The 24,340-nt window shown below is 63.2% G+C and overlaps 7 pseudogenes; all 7 read right to left on the bottom strand.

The window, feature by feature from the left end:
- Positions 1–197: 197 nt before the first annotated feature.
- LOC142874056 (uncharacterized) lies at positions 198–316 on the bottom strand (annotated as a pseudogene).
- Positions 317–4,081: 3,765 nt separating this feature from the next.
- Positions 4,082–4,200, bottom strand: LOC142874055 (uncharacterized; annotated as a pseudogene).
- A 3,765-nt stretch (positions 4,201–7,965) lies between these two features.
- Positions 7,966–8,084, bottom strand: LOC142874054 (uncharacterized; annotated as a pseudogene).
- A 3,766-nt stretch (positions 8,085–11,850) lies between these two features.
- On the bottom strand, positions 11,851–11,969 carry LOC142874053 (uncharacterized; annotated as a pseudogene).
- A 3,765-nt stretch (positions 11,970–15,734) lies between these two features.
- On the bottom strand, positions 15,735–15,853 carry LOC142874052 (uncharacterized; annotated as a pseudogene).
- Positions 15,854–19,618: 3,765 nt separating this feature from the next.
- On the bottom strand, positions 19,619–19,737 carry LOC142874051 (uncharacterized; annotated as a pseudogene).
- Positions 19,738–23,503: 3,766 nt separating this feature from the next.
- Positions 23,504–23,622, bottom strand: LOC142874050 (uncharacterized; annotated as a pseudogene).
- Between the last annotated feature and the right edge of the window lie 718 nt (positions 23,623–24,340).

Raw genomic sequence — 24,340 nt, 5'->3', positions numbered from 1 at the left:
GTCCAGATGCCACGCATCCTGCCGCGTGGCGGCGGTGTCGCGGCTTGGGACAAGAGGAGGCCCCACGGTGCGGGCTGGGGCGCCAGGCACCGCGCGGGCGCTGAGGGTGGGGGTGACCCCCACCCCGGGCCGCCGCCGCGCTCCCAGAAAGGGGACAGAACAAGAGGCAAAAAAAAAAAAAAAAAAAAAAAAGCAGCAGCCTGTGGCACCCGGTATTCCCAGGCGGTCTCCCATCCAAGTACTAACCGGGCCCGACCCTGCTTAGCTTCCCAGACCAGACGAGATCGGGGGCGTTCAGGGTGGTGTGGCCCTAGACGGCGGCGGAGGGCGCCCCTGCCCCGCTCAAGAAGCCGAGCCTCTCTGGGCTTCCCCGCCGCCGCCTCCCGCGCCGGGCCGGGCCGGTTGAGTTCGCCGGCCGGGTCCCGCGGGCTCCCAGGGACGGGGGTGATGGGCGGGGCGGGGCGGGGCGGGGGGCTGTCTCTCTCTACACACACACACACACTCACACTCACTCACACTCACACAAGATGCGCCTCCACGGCTGGACTCGCCAAGGTGGAGCCCTCCCAGCCCCCCTCGTCTCCTCGCCAGGCCTCCTTCACCTACCCGCTGCCCACCCCCAGCGCGTCGCTGCCTGCCGCTGACTGCGCACGCGCGGGACGCTCGCCCTTTGACCCCAGCCAGGGGCCGCCCTCCCCCACAACCCCTTTCAGCTGCGCCCCCCCCTCGCCCTGTGGGTGGGCTGCCGCCTATTCCCCCGGGCCAGGGCTGGGGCACAGCCAGTGTATGGGGCGTCTCTCTCTGGGGATGTGTCCCATGGGTGGGGTGGGGTGGCGTGGTTTGGGGGGCGCTGAAGAAATCAGTCCCCTCCATCTCCTACCTCTGGAAAACGCCCAAGCCCGTGGAGAACTGCCGGCACCGCTTCGTGGGGGCCGGGACCCTCCTCCGTGTCCTCCTGTGGCCCAGTCCAAGGGGCCTGGGCCTGGCCGGGGCTGCATTGGACCCCGACCACCCTGGCGTGTGGACTCGCTAAAAATCGGCCATTAGATATTGGATTCCAGCTTCCTGGAGGTCATTTCACTAATGAGTGCACCGGAAAGAGTTTCCTAATCCATCTGTGAGGGTGGCAACTGAAACAGAATTTGAAAGCTGACAGAATAGGCGAGGGAAGGCATAGGAGATTTCCACACCCAGCAAGGAAGACTTTCCCGAAATGGAAGAAAGAAACGAGCAAACAGAGACACCGGTAGCCTGCCCGGAAAAGAGTCTGCCCCTTAGAGAAAGCACCCTGACCAGGTTCACCCGTGGGTGGGTGGCGAGCTAGCGGCGTTCAGAAGAGCGAGGCCCGCAGTCTGTGCGGAAGACACCTGCGCTCGGGTGTGTGTGGCGGCGCGATTCACAAGCAGCTCTAGACGTTAAACCAAGGAGAAGCCAGGGAGTTCCCAACGCCCCAGGTGTCCTCAGCCCACAACTGGCTGCTGTGGGAATGCGAAGCCCGGCTCCTTGTCTCAGAGCGGGGTTCCCAGGAGGATCAGGCTGAAGCTGGGACTCGGCCTCAAAGTGTCCCCTCGCATGGCCACCCCCTTCCCCTTCCTGCTCCTCTACTCCTGGTGCCCCTCCATCCAGGGGCCAGACCTTAAAGAGTCACCGCAAGAGAATCCTGGTCCCAAAGGAGCCTTCTGGGGGACCGGTGCTGAGAGAGGTTGTGGGCATGGCCCGCTGGGGCTCTGCCCGACCCAGGGCTGAGAGATGCCACCTCCCAGCTCTGGGTCCCTGCAGGAAGTGTTGGCAAGCACAGGGCCGGTCCTCCAAAGGCCCAGGTGCAGGGAGCCCAGGCCAAGCAGCCTGTGGAAGAAGCCACTTGCCGTGCCACCCCGGGAACAGGACTGCAGGCCCCGGCCCTTCCCACCTCCTCCTCCTCCTCCTCCTCCTCCCCCCCCGCCCCCCCCCACAGGGCACAGGGCTCAGAGACACCTCAGACTCTTGCTACCCAAAGTGCAAAGGGCATCAGTTGCTCCTCCAACCCCCCCGCCCAGCAGACCACGTTGTCCAGCCAGCCCCCGGGCCTCCCTGGGGTGCCCAGCACAAAAGTGCAGACACCCACCGGACCCTCAATCTCAGTTTTCGGATGTTTTTGCCACTCTAAGGACCCGCAGGCCAGCTGGGCCTTCGGGCAGGACAGAGAGCCCCGGAATCCGACGTGGAGAGCTGCGTGTACGTCCCCATCAGGAGGCGGTCCCCACCTCCGCGGCTCTCCCCTTGCGGGGAGCGGCAGCCCAGCCGGCAGCCGCAGGGCCTCAGGGAAGACACCAGGCTGGGCCCCCGCGGCACAGCGGGGGGCACGTCCCCCGCACTCAGGCGACTTAGGGACGGCTGCTGGAGACTGCTGCGGCCACCCTGCTGCCGGGTTTCTGGTGGGCTTCCTGGAAGCAGCGTCCACACCAAGCCCTTGGAAGGCCCAGGCGACGGAGGAGCCGGTCAGGCAGGGGCCCAGGACGGTGAGAGGCCGGGCGGGCGGGAAGGAGCATGTCAGGCAGGGGCAGAGGACGGTGACAGGCCGGGCGGGGAGGAGCCGGTCAGGCGGGGGCCCAGGACAGTGACGGGCCTGGCCGGGGAGGAGTGCGTCAGGCAGGGGCAGAGGAGACGGGCTGGGTAAGGGTTAGGGTGACAGTTAGGGCACAATTCACAATCGCAAAGACGTGGAAGCGACCCGAGTGCCCATCCATCCAGGAGTGCATCAATAAAATGTGGCGCGTGGACACCACGGAGTGCCATTCGGCTGTGAGGAGCAGCGGTGAGAGGGCGCCTCTCGTGTTCTCCTGGCCAGAGCTGGAACCCGTTCCAGTAGGCCAGGTATCCCAAGAATGGACACACGAGCACCACGTGAGCGCGCTCACCAGCAAATTGGTACGAACGGATGGACGCCTAAGTGGACAGAGAGGAATCACCTTCATCGGGTGGGTGTCGGGCGGGTGGGGGGAGGGGAGGGCCATACACATCCATTAGGCATGGGGTGGGTGCGCACCGACTGGGGGATGGGCGCACTTGAAGCTCTGACCCGAGGGGGGAGGCTTGGAGAGGGCAAGGCACCCGACCTTAACATTGGTACCCCCACAATACGCTGGAACAACATGAGAGGTATATGAATAAGAACACAGGGGGGGCCGGGCGCGGTGGCTCACGCCTGTAATCCTAGCTCTCTGGGAGGCCGAGGCGGGCGGATTGCTCCAGGTCAGGAGTTCGAAACCAGCCTGAGCAAGAGCGAGACCCCGTCTCTACTAAAAATAGAAAGAAATTAATTGGCCAACTAATATATATAGAAAAACACAGCCGGGCGTGGTGGTGCATGCCTGTAGTCCCAACTACTCGGGAGGCTGAGGCAGCAGGATTGCTTGAGCCCGGAGATTGAGGTTGCTGTGAGCTAGGCTGACGCCATGGCACTCACTCTAGCCTGGGCAGCAAAACGAGACTCTGTCTCAAAAAAAAAAAAAAAAAAAAGAACGCAGGGGGGAGGGGGGCACGGGCGTCACATGTCACCTGAATACTTGTACTCCCATCATCTGCTTGAAGAGAGAGAGAAAAGAAAATGCAATCATAGAGGTAAGAGACACTTTTTAAAAATAATGAATCCGAAGAGAAAAGTAAAAGGAGGCCTGTGGAGCAGGTCTGGGTGTGACTCCGGATCCCCCAACATCAGGTGCCACCACCAAAGATTCCTGCGTGTAGCCCATAGAACCCCAAAAGCAACGGGACGAGTTCTGGTCACATACTCCCTCAAAATGACATCCTGGCCTTCTTCTGGAACTCCCTCCCCTCTCAGACTCTCAAGGTTTCCTCCAGCGTGTCGGTTCCCACAGAGCAGACCTTTGGTCTGAGACCTGACAGTCCAGATGCCACGCATCCTGCCGCGTGGCGGCGGTGTCGCGGCTTGGGACAAGAGGAGGCCCCACGGTGCGGGCTGGGGCGCCAGGCACCGCGCGGGCGCTGAGGGTGGGGGTGACCCCCACCCCGGGCCGCCGCCGCGCTCCCAGAAAGGGGACAGAACAAGAGGCAAAAAAAAAAAAAAAAAAAAAAAAGCAGCAGCCTGTGGCACCCGGTATTCCCAGGCGGTCTCCCATCCAAGTACTAACCGGGCCCGACCCTGCTTAGCTTCCCAGACCAGACGAGATCGGGGGCGTTCAGGGTGGTGTGGCCCTAGACGGCGGCGGAGGGCGCCCCTGCCCCGCTCAAGAAGCCGAGCCTCTCTGGGCTTCCCCGCCGCCGCCTCCCGCGCCGGGCCGGGCCGGTTGAGTTCGCCGGCCGGGTCCCGCGGGCTCCCAGGGACGGGGGTGATGGGCGGGGCGGGGCGGGGCGGGGGGCTGTCTCTCTCTACACACACACACACACTCACACTCACTCACACTCACACAAGATGCGCCTCCACGGCTGGACTCGCCAAGGTGGAGCCCTCCCAGCCCCCCTCGTCTCCTCGCCAGGCCTCCTTCACCTACCCGCTGCCCACCCCCAGCGCGTCGCTGCCTGCCGCTGACTGCGCACGCGCGGGACGCTCGCCCTTTGACCCCAGCCAGGGGCCGCCCTCCCCCACAACCCCTTTCAGCTGCGCCCCCCCCTCGCCCTGTGGGTGGGCTGCCGCCTATTCCCCCGGGCCAGGGCTGGGGCACAGCCAGTGTATGGGGCGTCTCTCTCTGGGGATGTGTCCCATGGGTGGGGTGGGGTGGCGTGGTTTGGGGGGCGCTGAAGAAATCAGTCCCCTCCATCTCCTACCTCTGGAAAACGCCCAAGCCCGTGGAGAACTGCCGGCACCGCTTCGTGGGGGCCGGGACCCTCCTCCGTGTCCTCCTGTGGCCCAGTCCAAGGGGCCTGGGCCTGGCCGGGGCTGCATTGGACCCCGACCACCCTGGCGTGTGGACTCGCTAAAAATCGGCCATTAGATATTGGATTCCAGCTTCCTGGAGGTCATTTCACTAATGAGTGCACCGGAAAGAGTTTCCTAATCCATCTGTGAGGGTGGCAACTGAAACAGAATTTGAAAGCTGACAGAATAGGCGAGGGAAGGCATAGGAGATTTCCACACCCAGCAAGGAAGACTTTCCCGAAATGGAAGAAAGAAACGAGCAAACAGAGACACCGGTAGCCCGCCCGGAAAAGAGTCTGCCCCTTAGAGAAAGCACCCTGACCAGGTTCACCCGTGGGTGGGTGGCGAGCTAGCGGCGTTCAGAAGAGCGAGGCCCGCAGTCTGTGCGGAAGACACCTGCGCTCGGGTGTGTGTGGCGGCGCGATTCACAAGCAGCTCTAGACGTTAAACCAAGGAGAAGCCAGGGAGTTCCCAACGCCCCAGGTGTCCTCAGCCCACAACTGGCTGCTGTGGGAATGCGAAGCCCGGCTCCTTGTCTCAGAGCGGGGTTCCCAGGAGGATCAGGCTGAAGCTGGGACTCGGCCTCAAAGTGTCCCCTCGCATGGCCACCCCCTTCCCCTTCCTGCTCCTCTACTCCTGGTGCCCCTCCATCCAGGGGCCAGACCTTAAAGAGTCACCGCAAGAGAATCCTGGTCCCAAAGGAGCCTTCTGGGGGACCGGTGCTGAGAGAGGTTGTGGGCATGGCCCGCTGGGGCTCTGCCCGACCCAGGGCTGAGAGATGCCACCTCCCAGCTCTGGGTCCCTGCAGGAAGTGTTGGCAAGCACAGGGCCGGTCCTCCAAAGGCCCAGGTGCAGGGAGCCCAGGCCAAGCAGCCTGTGGAAGAAGCCACTTGCCGTGCCACCCCGGGAACAGGACTGCAGGCCCCGGCCCTTCCCACCTCCTCCTCCTCCTCCTCCTCCTCCCCCCCCGCCCCCCCCCACAGGGCACAGGGCTCAGAGACACCTCAGACTCTTGCTACCCAAAGTGCAAAGGGCATCAGTTGCTCCTCCAACCCCCCCGCCCAGCAGACCACGTTGTCCAGCCAGCCCCCGGGCCTCCCTGGGGTGCCCAGCACAAAAGTGCAGACACCCACCGGACCCTCAATCTCAGTTTTCGGATGTTTTTGCCACTCTAAGGACCCGCAGGCCAGCTGGGCCTTCGGGCAGGACAGAGAGCCCCGGAATCCGACGTGGAGAGCTGCGTGTACGTCCCCATCAGGAGGCGGTCCCCACCTCCGCGGCTCTCCCCTTGCGGGGAGCGGCAGCCCAGCCGGCAGCCGCAGGGCCTCAGGGAAGACACCAGGCTGGGCCCCCGCGGCACAGCGGGGGGCACGTCCCCCGCACTCAGGCGACTTAGGGACGGCTGCTGGAGACTGCTGCGGCCACCCTGCTGCCGGGTTTCTGGTGGGCTTCCTGGAAGCAGCGTCCACACCAAGCCCTTGGAAGGCCCAGGCGACGGAGGAGCCGGTCAGGCAGGGGCCCAGGACGGTGAGAGGCCGGGCGGGCGGGAAGGAGCATGTCAGGCAGGGGCAGAGGACGGTGACAGGCCGGGCGGGGAGGAGCCGGTCAGGCGGGGGCCCAGGACAGTGACGGGCCTGGCCGGGGAGGAGTGCGTCAGGCAGGGGCAGAGGAGACGGGCTGGGTAAGGGTTAGGGTGACAGTTAGGGCACAATTCACAATCGCAAAGACGTGGAAGCGACCCGAGTGCCCATCCATCCAGGAGTGCATCAATAAAATGTGGCGCGTGGACACCACGGAGTGCCATTCGGCTGTGAGGAGCAGCGGTGAGAGGGCGCCTCTCGTGTTCTCCTGGCCAGAGCTGGAACCCGTTCCAGTAGGCCAGGTATCCCAAGAATGGACACACGAGCACCACGTGAGCGCGCTCACCAGCAAATTGGTACGAACGGATGGACGCCTAAGTGGACAGAGAGGAATCACCTTCATCGGGTGGGTGTCGGGCGGGTGGGGGGAGGGGAGGGCCATACACATCCATTAGGCATGGGGTGGGTGCGCACCGACTGGGGGATGGGCGCACTTGAAGCTCTGACCCGAGGGGGGAGGCTTGGAGAGGGCAAGGCACCCGACCTTAACATTGGTACCCCCACAATACGCTGGAACAACATGAGAGGTATATGAATAAGAACACAGGGGGGGCCGGGCGCGGTGGCTCACGCCTGTAATCCTAGCTCTCTGGGAGGCCGAGGCGGGCGGATTGCTCCAGGTCAGGAGTTCGAAACCAGCCTGAGCAAGAGCGAGACCCCGTCTCTACTAAAAATAGAAAGAAATTAATTGGCCAACTAATATATATAGAAAAACACAGCCGGGCGTGGTGGTGCATGCCTGTAGTCCCAACTACTCGGGAGGCTGAGGCAGCAGGATTGCTTGAGCCCGGAGATTGAGGTTGCTGTGAGCTAGGCTGACGCCATGGCACTCACTCTAGCCTGGGCAGCAAAACGAGACTCTGTCTCAAAAAAAAAAAAAAAAAAAAGAACGCAGGGGGGAGGGGGGCACGGGCGTCACATGTCACCTGAATACTTGTACTCCCATCATCTGCTTGAAGAGAGAGAGAAAAGAAAATGCAATCATAGAGGTAAGAGACACTTTTTAAAAATAATGAATCCGAAGAGAAAAGTAAAAGGAGGCCTGTGGAGCAGGTCTGGGTGTGACTCCGGATCCCCCAACATCAGGTGCCACCACCAAAGATTCCTGCGTGTAGCCCATAGAACCCCAAAAGCAACGGGACGAGTTCTGGTCACATACTCCCTCAAAATGACATCCTGGCCTTCTTCTGGAACTCCCTCCCCTCTCAGACTCTCAAGGTTTCCTCCAGCGTGTCGGTTCCCACAGAGCAGACCTTTGGTCTGAGACCTGACAGTCCAGATGCCACGCATCCTGCCGCGTGGCGGCGGTGTCGCGGCTTGGGACAAGAGGAGGCCCCACGGTGCGGGCTGGGGCGCCAGGCACCGCGCGGGCGCTGAGGGTGGGGGTGACCCCCACCCCGGGCCGCCGCCGCGCTCCCAGAAAGGGGACAGAACAAGAGGCAAAAAAAAAAAAAAAAAAAAAAAAGCAGCAGCCTGTGGCACCCGGTATTCCCAGGCGGTCTCCCATCCAAGTACTAACCGGGCCCGACCCTGCTTAGCTTCCCAGACCAGACGAGATCGGGGGCGTTCAGGGTGGTGTGGCCCTAGACGGCGGCGGAGGGCGCCCCTGCCCCGCTCAAGAAGCCGAGCCTCTCTGGGCTTCCCCGCCGCCGCCTCCCGCGCCGGGCCGGGCCGGTTGAGTTCGCCGGCCGGGTCCCGCGGGCTCCCAGGGACGGGGGTGATGGGCGGGGCGGGGCGGGGCGGGGGGCTGTCTCTCTCTACACACACACACACACTCACACTCACTCACACTCACACAAGATGCGCCTCCACGGCTGGACTCGCCAAGGTGGAGCCCTCCCAGCCCCCCTCGTCTCCTCGCCAGGCCTCCTTCACCTACCCGCTGCCCACCCCCAGCGCGTCGCTGCCTGCCGCTGACTGCGCACGCGCGGGACGCTCGCCCTTTGACCCCAGCCAGGGGCCGCCCTCCCCCACAACCCCTTTCAGCTGCGCCCCCCCCTCGCCCTGTGGGTGGGCTGCCGCCTATTCCCCCGGGCCAGGGCTGGGGCACAGCCAGTGTATGGGGCGTCTCTCTCTGGGGATGTGTCCCATGGGTGGGGTGGGGTGGCGTGGTTTGGGGGGCGCTGAAGAAATCAGTCCCCTCCATCTCCTACCTCTGGAAAACGCCCAAGCCCGTGGAGAACTGCCGGCACCGCTTCGTGGGGGCCGGGACCCTCCTCCGTGTCCTCCTGTGGCCCAGTCCAAGGGGCCTGGGCCTGGCCGGGGCTGCATTGGACCCCGACCACCCTGGCGTGTGGACTCGCTAAAAATCGGCCATTAGATATTGGATTCCAGCTTCCTGGAGGTCATTTCACTAATGAGTGCACCGGAAAGAGTTTCCTAATCCATCTGTGAGGGTGGCAACTGAAACAGAATTTGAAAGCTGACAGAATAGGCGAGGGAAGGCATAGGAGATTTCCACACCCAGCAAGGAAGACTTTCCCGAAATGGAAGAAAGAAACGAGCAAACAGAGACACCGGTAGCCTGCCCGGAAAAGAGTCTGCCCCTTAGAGAAAGCACCCTGACCAGGTTCACCCGTGGGTGGGTGGCGAGCTAGCGGCGTTCAGAAGAGCGAGGCCCGCAGTCTGTGCGGAAGACACCTGCGCTCGGGTGTGTGTGGCGGCGCGATTCACAAGCAGCTCTAGACGTTAAACCAAGGAGAAGCCAGGGAGTTCCCAACGCCCCAGGTGTCCTCAGCCCACAACTGGCTGCTGTGGGAATGCGAAGCCCGGCTCCTTGTCTCAGAGCGGGGTTCCCAGGAGGATCAGGCTGAAGCTGGGACTCGGCCTCAAAGTGTCCCCTCGCATGGCCACCCCCTTCCCCTTCCTGCTCCTCTACTCCTGGTGCCCCTCCATCCAGGGGCCAGACCTTAAAGAGTCACCGCAAGAGAATCCTGGTCCCAAAGGAGCCTTCTGGGGGACCGGTGCTGAGAGAGGTTGTGGGCATGGCCCGCTGGGGCTCTGCCCGACCCAGGGCTGAGAGATGCCACCTCCCAGCTCTGGGTCCCTGCAGGAAGTGTTGGCAAGCACAGGGCCGGTCCTCCAAAGGCCCAGGTGCAGGGAGCCCAGGCCAAGCAGCCTGTGGAAGAAGCCACTTGCCGTGCCACCCCGGGAACAGGACTGCAGGCCCCGGCCCTTCCCACCTCCTCCTCCTCCTCCTCCTCCTCCCCCCCCGCCCCCCCCCCACAGGGCACAGGGCTCAGAGACACCTCAGACTCTTGCTACCCAAAGTGCAAAGGGCATCAGTTGCTCCTCCAACCCCCCCGCCCAGCAGACCACGTTGTCCAGCCAGCCCCCGGGCCTCCCTGGGGTGCCCAGCACAAAAGTGCAGACACCCACCGGACCCTCAATCTCAGTTTTCGGATGTTTTTGCCACTCTAAGGACCCGCAGGCCAGCTGGGCCTTCGGGCAGGACAGAGAGCCCCGGAATCCGACGTGGAGAGCTGCGTGTACGTCCCCATCAGGAGGCGGTCCCCACCTCCGCGGCTCTCCCCTTGCGGGGAGCGGCAGCCCAGCCGGCAGCCGCAGGGCCTCAGGGAAGACACCAGGCTGGGCCCCCGCGGCACAGCGGGGGGCACGTCCCCCGCACTCAGGCGACTTAGGGACGGCTGCTGGAGACTGCTGCGGCCACCCTGCTGCCGGGTTTCTGGTGGGCTTCCTGGAAGCAGCGTCCACACCAAGCCCTTGGAAGGCCCAGGCGACGGAGGAGCCGGTCAGGCAGGGGCCCAGGACGGTGAGAGGCCGGGCGGGCGGGAAGGAGCATGTCAGGCAGGGGCAGAGGACGGTGACAGGCCGGGCGGGGAGGAGCCGGTCAGGCGGGGGCCCAGGACAGTGACGGGCCTGGCCGGGGAGGAGTGCGTCAGGCAGGGGCAGAGGAGACGGGCTGGGTAAGGGTTAGGGTGACAGTTAGGGCACAATTCACAATCGCAAAGACGTGGAAGCGACCCGAGTGCCCATCCATCCAGGAGTGCATCAATAAAATGTGGCGCGTGGACACCACGGAGTGCCATTCGGCTGTGAGGAGCAGCGGTGAGAGGGCGCCTCTCGTGTTCTCCTGGCCAGAGCTGGAACCCGTTCCAGTAGGCCAGGTATCCCAAGAATGGACACACGAGCACCACGTGAGCGCGCTCACCAGCAAATTGGTACGAACGGATGGACGCCTAAGTGGACAGAGAGGAATCACCTTCATCGGGTGGGTGTCGGGCGGGTGGGGGGAGGGGAGGGCCATACACATCCATTAGGCATGGGGTGGGTGCGCACCGACTGGGGGATGGGCGCACTTGAAGCTCTGACCCGAGGGGGGAGGCTTGGAGAGGGCAAGGCACCCGACCTTAACATTGGTACCCCCACAATACGCTGGAACAACATGAGAGGTATATGAATAAGAACACAGGGGGGGCCGGGCGCGGTGGCTCACGCCTGTAATCCTAGCTCTCTGGGAGGCCGAGGCGGGCGGATTGCTCCAGGTCAGGAGTTCGAAACCAGCCTGAGCAAGAGCGAGACCCCGTCTCTACTAAAAATAGAAAGAAATTAATTGGCCAACTAATATATATAGAAAAACACAGCCGGGCGTGGTGGTGCATGCCTGTAGTCCCAACTACTCGGGAGGCTGAGGCAGCAGGATTGCTTGAGCCCGGAGATTGAGGTTGCTGTGAGCTAGGCTGACGCCATGGCACTCACTCTAGCCTGGGCAGCAAAACGAGACTCTGTCTCAAAAAAAAAAAAAAAAAAAAGAACGCAGGGGGGAGGGGGGCACGGGCGTCACATGTCACCTGAATACTTGTACTCCCATCATCTGCTTGAAGAGAGAGAGAAAAGAAAATGCAATCATAGAGGTAAGAGACACTTTTTAAAAATAATGAATCCGAAGAGAAAAGTAAAAGGAGGCCTGTGGAGCAGGTCTGGGTGTGACTCCGGATCCCCCAACATCAGGTGCCACCACCAAAGATTCCTGCGTGTAGCCCATAGAACCCCAAAAGCAACGGGACGAGTTCTGGTCACATACTCCCTCAAAATGACATCCTGGCCTTCTTCTGGAACTCCCTCCCCTCTCAGACTCTCAAGGTTTCCTCCAGCGTGTCGGTTCCCACAGAGCAGACCTTTGGTCTGAGACCTGACAGTCCAGATGCCACGCATCCTGCCGCGTGGCGGCGGTGTCGCGGCTTGGGACAAGAGGAGGCCCCACGGTGCGGGCTGGGGCGCCAGGCACCGCGCGGGCGCTGAGGGTGGGGGTGACCCCCACCCCGGGCCGCCGCCGCGCTCCCAGAAAGGGGACAGAACAAGAGGCAAAAAAAAAAAAAAAAAAAAAAAAGCAGCAGCCTGTGGCACCCGGTATTCCCAGGCGGTCTCCCATCCAAGTACTAACCGGGCCCGACCCTGCTTAGCTTCCCAGACCAGACGAGATCGGGGGCGTTCAGGGTGGTGTGGCCCTAGACGGCGGCGGAGGGCGCCCCTGCCCCGCTCAAGAAGCCGAGCCTCTCTGGGCTTCCCCGCCGCCGCCTCCCGCGCCGGGCCGGGCCGGTTGAGTTCGCCGGCCGGGTCCCGCGGGCTCCCAGGGACGGGGGTGATGGGCGGGGCGGGGCGGGGCGGGGGGCTGTCTCTCTCTACACACACACACACACTCACACTCACTCACACTCACACAAGATGCGCCTCCACGGCTGGACTCGCCAAGGTGGAGCCCTCCCAGCCCCCCTCGTCTCCTCGCCAGGCCTCCTTCACCTACCCGCTGCCCACCCCCAGCGCGTCGCTGCCTGCCGCTGACTGCGCACGCGCGGGACGCTCGCCCTTTGACCCCAGCCAGGGGCCGCCCTCCCCCACAACCCCTTTCAGCTGCGCCCCCCCCTCGCCCTGTGGGTGGGCTGCCGCCTATTCCCCCGGGCCAGGGCTGGGGCACAGCCAGTGTATGGGGCGTCTCTCTCTGGGGATGTGTCCCATGGGTGGGGTGGGGTGGCGTGGTTTGGGGGGCGCTGAAGAAATCAGTCCCCTCCATCTCCTACCTCTGGAAAACGCCCAAGCCCGTGGAGAACTGCCGGCACCGCTTCGTGGGGGCCGGGACCCTCCTCCGTGTCCTCCTGTGGCCCAGTCCAAGGGGCCTGGGCCTGGCCGGGGCTGCATTGGACCCCGACCACCCTGGCGTGTGGACTCGCTAAAAATCGGCCATTAGATATTGGATTCCAGCTTCCTGGAGGTCATTTCACTAATGAGTGCACCGGAAAGAGTTTCCTAATCCATCTGTGAGGGTGGCAACTGAAACAGAATTTGAAAGCTGACAGAATAGGCGAGGGAAGGCATAGGAGATTTCCACACCCAGCAAGGAAGACTTTCCCGAAATGGAAGAAAGAAACGAGCAAACAGAGACACCGGTAGCCTGCCCGGAAAAGAGTCTGCCCCTTAGAGAAAGCACCCTGACCAGGTTCACCCGTGGGTGGGTGGCGAGCTAGCGGCGTTCAGAAGAGCGAGGCCCGCAGTCTGTGCGGAAGACACCTGCGCTCGGGTGTGTGTGGCGGCGCGATTCACAAGCAGCTCTAGACGTTAAACCAAGGAGAAGCCAGGGAGTTCCCAACGCCCCAGGTGTCCTCAGCCCACAACTGGCTGCTGTGGGAATGCGAAGCCCGGCTCCTTGTCTCAGAGCGGGGTTCCCAGGAGGATCAGGCTGAAGCTGGGACTCGGCCTCAAAGTGTCCCCTCGCATGGCCACCCCCTTCCCCTTCCTGCTCCTCTACTCCTGGTGCCCCTCCATCCAGGGGCCAGACCTTAAAGAGTCACCGCAAGAGAATCCTGGTCCCAAAGGAGCCTTCTGGGGGACCGGTGCTGAGAGAGGTTGTGGGCATGGCCCGCTGGGGCTCTGCCCGACCCAGGGCTGAGAGATGCCACCTCCCAGCTCTGGGTCCCTGCAGGAAGTGTTGGCAAGCACAGGGCCGGTCCTCCAAAGGCCCAGGTGCAGGGAGCCCAGGCCAAGCAGCCTGTGGAAGAAGCCACTTGCCGTGCCACCCCGGGAACAGGACTGCAGGCCCCGGCCCTTCCCACCTCCTCCTCCTCCTCCTCCTCCTCCCCCCCCGCCCCCCCCCACAGGGCACAGGGCTCAGAGACACCTCAGACTCTTGCTACCCAAAGTGCAAAGGGCATCAGTTGCTCCTCCAACCCCCCCGCCCAGCAGACCACGTTGTCCAGCCAGCCCCCGGGCCTCCCTGGGGTGCCCAGCACAAAAGTGCAGACACCCACCGGACCCTCAATCTCAGTTTTCGGATGTTTTTGCCACTCTAAGGACCCGCAGGCCAGCTGGGCCTTCGGGCAGGACAGAGAGCCCCGGAATCCGACGTGGAGAGCTGCGTGTACGTCCCCATCAGGAGGCGGTCCCCACCTCCGCGGCTCTCCCCTTGCGGGGAGCGGCAGCCCAGCCGGCAGCCGCAGGGCCTCAGGGAAGACACCAGGCTGGGCCCCCGCGGCACAGCGGGGGGCACGTCCCCCGCACTCAGGCGACTTAGGGACGGCTGCTGGAGACTGCTGCGGCCACCCTGCTGCCGGGTTTCTGGTGGGCTTCCTGGAAGCAGCGTCCACACCAAGCCCTTGGAAGGCCCAGGCGACGGAGGAGCCGGTCAGGCAGGGGCCCAGGACGGTGAGAGGCCGGGCGGGCGGGAAGGAGCATGTCAGGCAGGGGCAGAGGACGGTGACAGGCCGGGCGGGGAGGAGCCGGTCAGGCGGGGGCCCAGGACAGTGACGGGCCTGGCCGGGGAGGAGTGCGTCAGGCAGGGGCAGAGGAGACGGGCTGGGTAAGGGTTAGGGTGACAGTTAGGGCACAATTCACAATCGCAAAGACGTGGAAGCGACCCGAGTGCCCATCCATCCAGGAGTGCATCAATAAAATGTGGCGCGTGGACACCACGGAGTGCCATTCGGCTGTGAGGAGCAGCGGTGAGAGGGCGCCTCTCGTGTTCTCCTGGCCAGAGCTGGAACCCGTTCCAGTAGGCCAGGTATCCCAAGAATGGACACACGAGCACCACGTGAGCGCGCTCACCAGCAAATTGGTACGAACGGATGGACGCCTAAGTGGACAGAGAGGAATCACCTTCATCGGGTGGGTGTCGGGCGGGTGGGGGGAGGGGAGGGCCATACACATCCATTAGGCATGGGGTGGGTGCGCACCGACTGGGGGATGGGCGCACTTGAAGCTCTGACCCGAGGGGGGAGGCTTGGAGAGGGCAAGGCACCCGACCTTAACATTGGTACCCCCACAATACGCTGGAACAACATGAGAGGTATATGAATAAGAACACAGGGGGGGCCGGGCGCGGTGGCTCACGCCTGTAATCCTAGCTCTCTGGGAGGCCGAGGCGGGCGGATTGCTCCAGGTCAGGAGTTCGAAACCAGCCTGAGCAAGAGCGAGACCCCGTCTCTACTAAAAATAGAAAGAAATTAATTGGCCAACTAATATATATAGAAAAACACAGCCGGGCGTGGTGGTGCATGCCTGTAGTCCCAACTACTCGGGAGGCTGAGGCAGCAGGATTGCTTGAGCCCGGAGATTGAGGTTGCTGTGAGCTAGGCTGACGCCATGGCACTCACTCTAGCCTGGGCAGCAAAACGAGACTCTGTCTCAAAAAAAAAAAAAAAAAAAAGAACGCAGGGGGGAGGGGGGCACGGGCGTCACATGTCACCTGAATACTTGTACTCCCATCATCTGCTTGAAGAGAGAGAGAAAAGAAAATGCAATCATAGAGGTAAGAGACACTTTTTAAAAATAATGAATCCGAAGAGAAAAGTAAAAGGAGGCCTGTGGAGCAGGTCTGGGTGTGACTCCGGATCCCCCAACATCAGGTGCCACCACCAAAGATTCCTGCGTGTAGCCCATAGAACCCCAAAAGCAACGGGACGAGTTCTGGTCACATACTCCCTCAAAATGACATCCTGGCCTTCTTCTGGAACTCCCTCCCCTCTCAGACTCTCAAGGTTTCCTCCAGCGTGTCGGTTCCCACAGAGCAGACCTTTGGTCTGAGACCTGACAGTCCAGATGCCACGCATCCTGCCGCGTGGCGGCGGTGTCGCGGCTTGGGACAAGAGGAGGCCCCACGGTGCGGGCTGGGGCGCCAGGCACCGCGCGGGCGCTGAGGGTGGGGGTGACCCCCACCCCGGGCCGCCGCCGCGCTCCCAGAAAGGGGACAGAACAAGAGGCAAAAAAAAAAAAAAAAAAAAAAAAGCAGCAGCCTGTGGCACCCGGTATTCCCAGGCGGTCTCCCATCCAAGTACTAACCGGGCCCGACCCTGCTTAGCTTCCCAGACCAGACGAGATCGGGGGCGTTCAGGGTGGTGTGGCCCTAGACGGCGGCGGAGGGCGCCCCTGCCCCGCTCAAGAAGCCGAGCCTCTCTGGGCTTCCCCGCCGCCGCCTCCCGCGCCGGGCCGGGCCGGTTGAGTTCGCCGGCCGGGTCCCGCGGGCTCCCAGGGACGGGGGTGATGGGCGGGGCGGGGCGGGGCGGGGGGCTGTCTCTCTCTACACACACACACACACTCACACTCACTCACACTCACACAAGATGCGCCTCCACGGCTGGACTCGCCAAGGTGGAGCCCTCCCAGCCCCCCTCGTCTCCTCGCCAGGCCTCCTTCACCTACCCGCTGCCCACCCCCAGCGCGTCGCTGCCTGCCGCTGACTGCGCACGCGCGGGACGCTCGCCCTTTGACCCCAGCCAGGGGCCGCCCTCCCCCACAACCCCTTTCAGCTGCGCCCCCCCCTCGCCCTGTGGGTGGGCTGCCGCCTATTCCCCCGGGCCAGGGCTGGGGCACAGCCAGTGTATGGGGCGTCTCTCTCTGGGGATGTGTCCCATGGGTGGGGTGGGGTGGCGTGGTTTGGGGGGCGCTGAAGAAATCAGTCCCCTCCATCTCCTACCTCTGGAAAACGCCCAAGCCCGTGGAGAACTGCCGGCACCGCTTCGTGGGGGCCGGGACCCTCCTCCGTGTCCTCCTGTGGCCCAGTCCAAGGGGCCTGGGCCTGGCCGGGGCTGCATTGGACCCCGACCACCCTGGCGTGTGGACTCGCTAAAAATCGGCCATTAGATATTGGATTCCAGCTTCCTGGAGGTCATTTCACTAATGAGTGCACCGGAAAGAGTTTCCTAATCCATCTGTGAGGGTGGCAACTGAAACAGAATTTGAAAGCTGACAGAATAGGCGAGGGAAGGCATAGGAGATTTCCACACCCAGCAAGGAAGACTTTCCCGAAATGGAAGAAAGAAACGAGCAAACAGAGACACCGGTAGCCCGCCCGGAAAAGAGTCTGCCCCTTAGAGAAAGCACCCTGACCAGGTTCACCCGTGGGTGGGTGGCGAGCTAGCGGCGTTCAGAAGAGCGAGGCCCGCAGTCTGTGCGGAAGACACCTGCGCTCGGGTGTGTGTGGCGGCGCGATTCACAAGCAGCTCTAGACGTTAAACCAAGGAGAAGCCAGGGAGTTCCCAACGCCCCAGGTGTCCTCAGCCCACAACTGGCTGCTGTGGGAATGCGAAGCCCGGCTCCTTGTCTCAGAGCGGGGTTCCCAGGAGGATCAGGCTGAAGCTGGGACTCGGCCTCAAAGTGTCCCCTCGCATGGCCACCCCCTTCCCCTTCCTGCTCCTCTACTCCTGGTGCCCCTCCATCCAGGGGCCAGACCTTAAAGAGTCACCGCAAGAGAATCCTGGTCCCAAAGGAGCCTTCTGGGGGACCGGTGCTGAGAGAGGTTGTGGGCATGGCCCGCTGGGGCTCTGCCCGACCCAGGGCTGAGAGATGCCACCTCCCAGCTCTGGGTCCCTGCAGGAAGTGTTGGCAAGCACAGGGCCGGTCCTCCAAAGGCCCAGGTGCAGGGAGCCCAGGCCAAGCAGCCTGTGGAAGAAGCCACTTGCCGTGCCACCCCGGGAACAGGACTGCAGGCCCCGGCCCTTCCCACCTCCTCCTCCTCCTCCTCCTCCTCCCCCCCCGCCCCCCCCCACAGGGCACAGGGCTCAGAGACACCTCAGACTCTTGCTACCCAAAGTGCAAAGGGCATCAGTTGCTCCTCCAACCCCCCCGCCCAGCAGACCACGTTGTCCAGCCAGCCCCCGGGCCTCCCTGGGGTGCCCAGCACAAAAGTGCAGACACCCACCGGACCCTCAATCTCAGTTTTCGGATGTTTTTGCCACTCTAAGGACCCGCAGGCCAGCTGGGCCTTCGGGCAGGACAGAGAGCCCCGGAATCCGACGTGGAGAGCTGCGTGTACGTCCCCATCAGGAGGCGGTCCCCACCTCCGCGGCTCTCCCCTTGCGGGGAGCGGCAGCCCAGCCGGCAGCCGCAGGGCCTCAGGGAAGACACCAGGCTGGGCCCCCGCGGCACAGCGGGGGGCACGTCCCCCGCACTCAGGCGACTTAGGGACGGCTGCTGGAGACTGCTGCGGCCACCCTGCTGCCGGGTTTCTGGTGGGCTTCCTGGAAGCAGCGTCCACACCAAGCCCTTGGAAGGCCCAGGCGACGGAGGAGCCGGTCAGGCAGGGGCCCAGGACGGTGAGAGGCCGGGCGGGCGGGAAGGAGCATGTCAGGCAGGGGCAGAGGACGGTGACAGGCCGGGCGGGGAGGAGCCGGTCAGGCGGGGGCCCAGGACAGTGACGGGCCTGGCCGGGGAGGAGTGCGTCAGGCAGGGGCAGAGGAGACGGGCTGGGTAAGGGTTAGGGTGACAGTTAGGGCACAATTCACAATCGCAAAGACGTGGAAGCGACCCGAGTGCCCATCCATCCAGGAGTGCATCAATAAAATGTGGCGCGTGGACACCACGGAGTGCCATTCGGCTGTGAGGAGCAGCGGTGAGAGGGCGCCTCTCGTGTTCTCCTGGCCAGAGCTGGAACCCGTTCCAGTAGGCCAGGTATCCCAAGAATGGACACACGAGCACCACGTGAGCGCGCTCACCAGCAAATTGGTACGAACGGATGGACGCCTAAGTGGACAGAGAGGAATCACCTTCATCGGGTGGGTGTCGGGCGGGTGGGGGGAGGGGAGGGCCATACACATCCATTAGGCATGGGGTGGGTGCGCACCGACTGGGGGATGGGCGCACTTGAAGCTCTGACCCGAGGGGGGAGGCTTGGAGAGGGCAAGGCACCCGACCTTAACATTGGTACCCCCACAATACGCTGGAACAACATGAGAGGTATATGAATAAGAACACAGGGGGGGCCGGGCGCGGTGGCTCACGCCTGTAATCCTAGCTCTCTGGGAGGCCGAGGCGGGCGGATTGCTCCAGGTCAGGAGTTCGAAACCAGCCTGAGCAAGAGCGAGACCCCGTCTCTACTAAAAATAGAAAGAAATTAATTGGCCAACTAATATATATAGAAAAACACAGCCGGGCGTGGTGGTGCATGCCTGTAGTCCCAACTACTCGGGAGGCTGAGGCAGCAGGATTGCTTGAGCCCGGAGATTGAGGTTGCTGTGAGCTAGGCTGACGCCATGGCACTCACTCTAGCCTGGGCAGCAAAACGAGACTCTGTCTCAAAAAAAAAAAAAAAAAAAAGAACGCAGGGGGGAGGGGGGCACGGGCGTCACATGTCACCTGAATACTTGTACTCCCATCATCTGCTTGAAGAGAGAGAGAAAAGAAAATGCAATCATAGAGGTAAGAGACACTTTTTAAAAATAATGAATCCGAAGAGAAAAGTAAAAGGAGGCCTGTGGAGCAGGTCTGGGTGTGACTCCGGATCCCCCAACATCAGGTGCCACCACCAAAGATTCCTGCGTGTAGCCCATAGAACCCCAAAAGCAACGGGACGAGTTCTGGTCACATACTCCCTCAAAATGACATCCTGGCCTTCTTCTGGAACTCCCTCCCCTCTCAGACTCTCAAGGTTTCCTCCAGCGTGTCGGTTCCCACAGAGCAGACCTTTGGTCTGAGACCTGACAGTCCAGATGCCACGCATCCTGCCGCGTGGCGGCGGTGTCGCGGCTTGGGACAAGAGGAGGCCCCACGGTGCGGGCTGGGGCGCCAGGCACCGCGCGGGCGCTGAGGGTGGGGGTGACCCCCACCCCGGGCCGCCGCCGCGCTCCCAGAAAGGGGACAGAACAAGAGGCAAAAAAAAAAAAAAAAAAAAAAAAGCAGCAGCCTGTGGCACCCGGTATTCCCAGGCGGTCTCCCATCCAAGTACTAACCGGGCCCGACCCTGCTTAGCTTCCCAGACCAGACGAGATCGGGGGCGTTCAGGGTGGTGTGGCCCTAGACGGCGGCGGAGGGCGCCCCTGCCCCGCTCAAGAAGCCGAGCCTCTCTGGGCTTCCCCGCCGCCGCCTCCCGCGCCGGGCCGGGCCGGTTGAGTTCGCCGGCCGGGTCCCGCGGGCTCCCAGGGACGGGGGTGATGGGCGGGGCGGGGCGGGGCGGGGGGCTGTCTCTCTCTACACACACACACACACTCACACTCACTCACACTCACACAAGATGCGCCTCCACGGCTGGACTCGCCAAGGTGGAGCCCTCCCAGCCCCCCTCGTCTCCTCGCCAGGCCTCCTTCACCTACCCGCTGCCCACCCCCAGCGCGTCGCTGCCTGCCGCTGACTGCGCACGCGCGGGACGCTCGCCCTTTGACCCCAGCCAGGGGCCGCCCTCCCCCACAACCCCTTTCAGCTGCGCCCCCCCCTCGCCCTGTGGGTGGGCTGCCGCCTATTCCCCCGGGCCAGGGCTGGGGCACAGCCAGTGTATGGGGCGTCTCTCTCTGGGGATGTGTCCCATGGGTGGGGTGGGGTGGCGTGGTTTGGGGGGCGCTGAAGAAATCAGTCCCCTCCATCTCCTACCTCTGGAAAACGCCCAAGCCCGTGGAGAACTGCCGGCACCGCTTCGTGGGGGCCGGGACCCTCCTCCGTGTCCTCCTGTGGCCCAGTCCAAGGGGCCTGGGCCTGGCCGGGGCTGCATTGGACCCCGACCACCCTGGCGTGTGGACTCGCTAAAAATCGGCCATTAGATATTGGATTCCAGCTTCCTGGAGGTCATTTCACTAATGAGTGCACCGGAAAGAGTTTCCTAATCCATCTGTGAGGGTGGCAACTGAAACAGAATTTGAAAGCTGACAGAATAGGCGAGGGAAGGCATAGGAGATTTCCACACCCAGCAAGGAAGACTTTCCCGAAATGGAAGAAAGAAACGAGCAAACAGAGACACCGGTAGCCTGCCCGGAAAAGAGTCTGCCCCTTAGAGAAAGCACCCTGACCAGGTTCACCCGTGGGTGGGTGGCGAGCTAGCGGCGTTCAGAAGAGCGAGGCCCGCAGTCTGTGCGGAAGACACCTGCGCTCGGGTGTGTGTGGCGGCGCGATTCACAAGCAGCTCTAGACGTTAAACCAAGGAGAAGCCAGGGAGTTCCCAACGCCCCAGGTGTCCTCAGCCCACAACTGGCTGCTGTGGGAATGCGAAGCCCGGCTCCTTGTCTCAGAGCGGGGTTCCCAGGAGGATCAGGCTGAAGCTGGGACTCGGCCTCAAAGTGTCCCCTCGCATGGCCACCCCCTTCCCCTTCCTGCTCCTCTACTCCTGGTGCCCCTCCATCCAGGGGCCAGACCTTAAAGAGTCACCGCAAGAGAATCCTGGTCCCAAAGGAGCCTTCTGGGGGACCGGTGCTGAGAGAGGTTGTGGGCATGGCCCGCTGGGGCTCTGCCCGACCCAGGGCTGAGAGATGCCACCTCCCAGCTCTGGGTCCCTGCAGGAAGTGTTGGCAAGCACAGGGCCGGTCCTCCAAAGGCCCAGGTGCAGGGAGCCCAGGCCAAGCAGCCTGTGGAAGAAGCCACTTGCCGTGCCACCCCGGGAACAGGACTGCAGGCCCCGGCCCTTCCCACCTCCTCCTCCTCCTCCTCCTCCTCCCCCCCCGCCCCCCCCCCACAGGGCACAGGGCTCAGAGACACCTCAGACTCTTGCTACCCAAAGTGCAAAGGGCATCAGTTGCTCCTCCAACCCCCCCGCCCAGCAGACCACGTTGTCCAGCCAGCCCCCGGGCCTCCCTGGGGTGCCCAGCACAAAAGTGCAGACACCCACCGGACCCTCAATCTCAGTTTTCGGATGTTTTTGCCACTCTAAGGACCCGCAGGCCAGCTGGGCCTTCGGGCAGGACAGAGAGCCCCGGAATCCGACGTGGAGAGCTGCGTGTACGTCCCCATCAGGAGGCGGTCCCCACCTCCGCGGCTCTCCCCTTGCGGGGAGCGGCAGCCCAGCCGGCAGCCGCAGGGCCTCAGGGAAGACACCAGGCTGGGCCCCCGCGGCACAGCGGGGGGCACGTCCCCCGCACTCAGGCGACTTAGGGACGGCTGCTGGAGACTGCTGCGGCCACCCTGCTGCCGGGTTTCTGGTGGGCTTCCTGGAAGCAGCGTCCACACCAAGCCCTTGGAAGGCCCAGGCGACGGAGGAGCCGGTCAGGCAGGGGCCCAGGACGGTGAGAGGCCGGGCGGGCGGGAAGGAGCATGTCAGGCAGGGGCAGAGGACGGTGACAGGCCGGGCGGGGAGGAGCCGGTCAGGCGGGGGCCCAGGACAGTGACGGGCCTGGCCGGGGAGGAGTGCGTCAGGCAGGGGCAGAGGAGACGGGCTGGGTAAGGGTTAGGGTGACAGTTAGGGCACAATTCACAATCGCAAAGACGTGGAAGCGACCCGAGTGCCCATCCATCCAGGAGTGCATCAATAAAATGTGGCGCGTGGACACCACGGAGTGCCATTCGGCTGTGAGGAGCAGCGGTGAGAGGGCGCCTCTCGTGTTCTCCTGGCCAGAGCTGGAACCCGTTCCAGTAGGCCAGGTATCCCAAGAATGGACACACGAGCACCACGTGAGCGCGCTCACCAGCAAATTGGTACGAACGGATGGACGCCTAAGTGGACAGAGAGGAATCACCTTCATCGGGTGGGTGTCGGGCGGGTGGGGGGAGGGGAGGGCCATACACATCCATTAGGCATGGGGTGGGTGCGCACCGACTGGGGGATGGGCGCACTTGAAGCTCTGACCCGAGGGGGGAGGCTTGGAGAGGGCAAGGCACCCGACCTTAACATTGGTACCCCCACAATACGCTGGAACAACATGAGAGGTATATGAATAAGAACACAGGGGGGGCCGGGCGCGGTGGCTCACGCCTGTAATCCTAGCTCTCTGGGAGGCCGAGGCGGGCGGATTGCTCCAGGTCAGGAGTTCGAAACCAGCCTGAGCAAGAGCGAGACCCCGTCTCTACTAAAAATAGAAAGAAATTAATTGGCCAACTAATATATATAGAAAAACACAGCCGGGCGTGGTGGTGCATGCCTGTAGTCCCAACTACTCGGGAGGCTGAGGCAGCAGGATTGCTTGAGCCCGGAGATTGAGGTTGCTGTGAGCTAGGCTGACGCCATGGCACTCACTCTAGCCTGGGCAGCAAAACGAGACTCTGTCTCAAAAAAAAAAAAAAAAAAAAGAACGCAGGGGGGAGGGGGGCACGGGCGTCACATGTCACCTGAATACTTGTACTCCCATCATCTGCTTGAAGAGAGAGAGAAAAGAAAATGCAATCATAGAGGTAAGAGACACTTTTTAAAAATAATGAATCCGAAGAGAAAAGTAAAAGGAGGCCTGTGGAGCAGGTCTGGGTGTGACTCCGGATCCCCCAACATCAGGTGCCACCACCAAAGATTCCTGCGTGTAGCCCATAGAACCCCAAAAGCAACGGGACGAGTTCTGGTCACATACTCCCTCAAAATGACATCCTGGCCTTCTTCTGGAACTCCCTCCCCTCTCAGACTCTCAAGGTTTCCTCCAGCGTGTCGGTTCCCACAGAGCAGACCTTTGGTCTGAGACCTGACAGTCCAGATGCCACGCATCCTGCCGCGTGGCGGCGGTGTCGCGGCTTGGGACAAGAGGAGGCCCCACGGTGCGGGCTGGGGCGCCAGGCACCGCGCGGGCGCTGAGGGTGGGGGTGACCCCCACCCCGGGCCGCCGCCGCGCTCCCAGAAAGGGGACAGAACAAGAGGCAAAAAAAAAAAAAAAAAAAAAAAAGCAGCAGCCTGTGGCACCCGGTATTCCCAGGCGGTCTCCCATCCAAGTACTAACCGGGCCCGACCCTGCTTAGCTTCCCAGACCAGACGAGATCGGGGGCGTTCAGGGTGGTGTGGCCCTAGACGGCGGCGGAGGGCGCCCCTGCCCCGCTCAAGAAGCCGAGCCTCTCTGGGCTTCCCCGCCGCCGCCTCCCGCGCCGGGCCGGGCCGGTTGAGTTCGCCGGCCGGGTCCCGCGGGCTCCCAGGGACGGGGGTGATGGGCGGGGCGGGGCGGGGCGGGGGGCTGTCTCTCTCTACACACACACACACACTCACACTCACTCACACTCACACAAGATGCGCCTCCACGGCTGGACTCGCCAAGGTGGAGCCCTCCCAGCCCCCCTCGTCTCCTCGCCAGGCCTCCTTCACCTACCCGCTGCCCACCCCCAGCGCGTCGCTGCCTGCCGCTGACTGCGCACGCGCGGGACGCTCGCCCTTTGACCCCAGCCAGGGGCCGCCCTCCCCCACAACCCCTTTCAGCTGCGCCCCCCCCTCGCCCTGTGGGTGGGCTGCCGCCTATTCCCCCGGGCCAGGGCTGGGGCACAGCCAGTGTATGGGGCGTCTCTCTCTGGGGATGTGTCCCATGGGTGGGGTGGGGTGGCGTGGTTTGGGGGGCGCTGAAGAAATCAGTCCCCTCCATCTCCTACCTCTGGAAAACGCCCAAGCCCGTGGAGAACTGCCGGCACCGCTTCGTGGGGGCCGGGACCCTCCTCCGTGTCCTCCTGTGGCCCAGTCCAAGGGGCCTGGGCCTGGCCGGGGCTGCATTGGACCCCGACCACCCTGGCGTGTGGACTCGCTAAA

Source organism: Microcebus murinus, chromosome 11 (assembly GCF_040939455.1).
Source record: "Microcebus murinus isolate Inina chromosome 11, M.murinus_Inina_mat1.0, whole genome shotgun sequence".
Classification (NCBI taxonomy): Eukaryota; Metazoa; Chordata; class Mammalia; order Primates; family Cheirogaleidae; genus Microcebus; species Microcebus murinus.
Note: the sequence above shows the minus strand (reverse complement) of the source record. Positions and strands in the feature narration are given on the sequence as shown.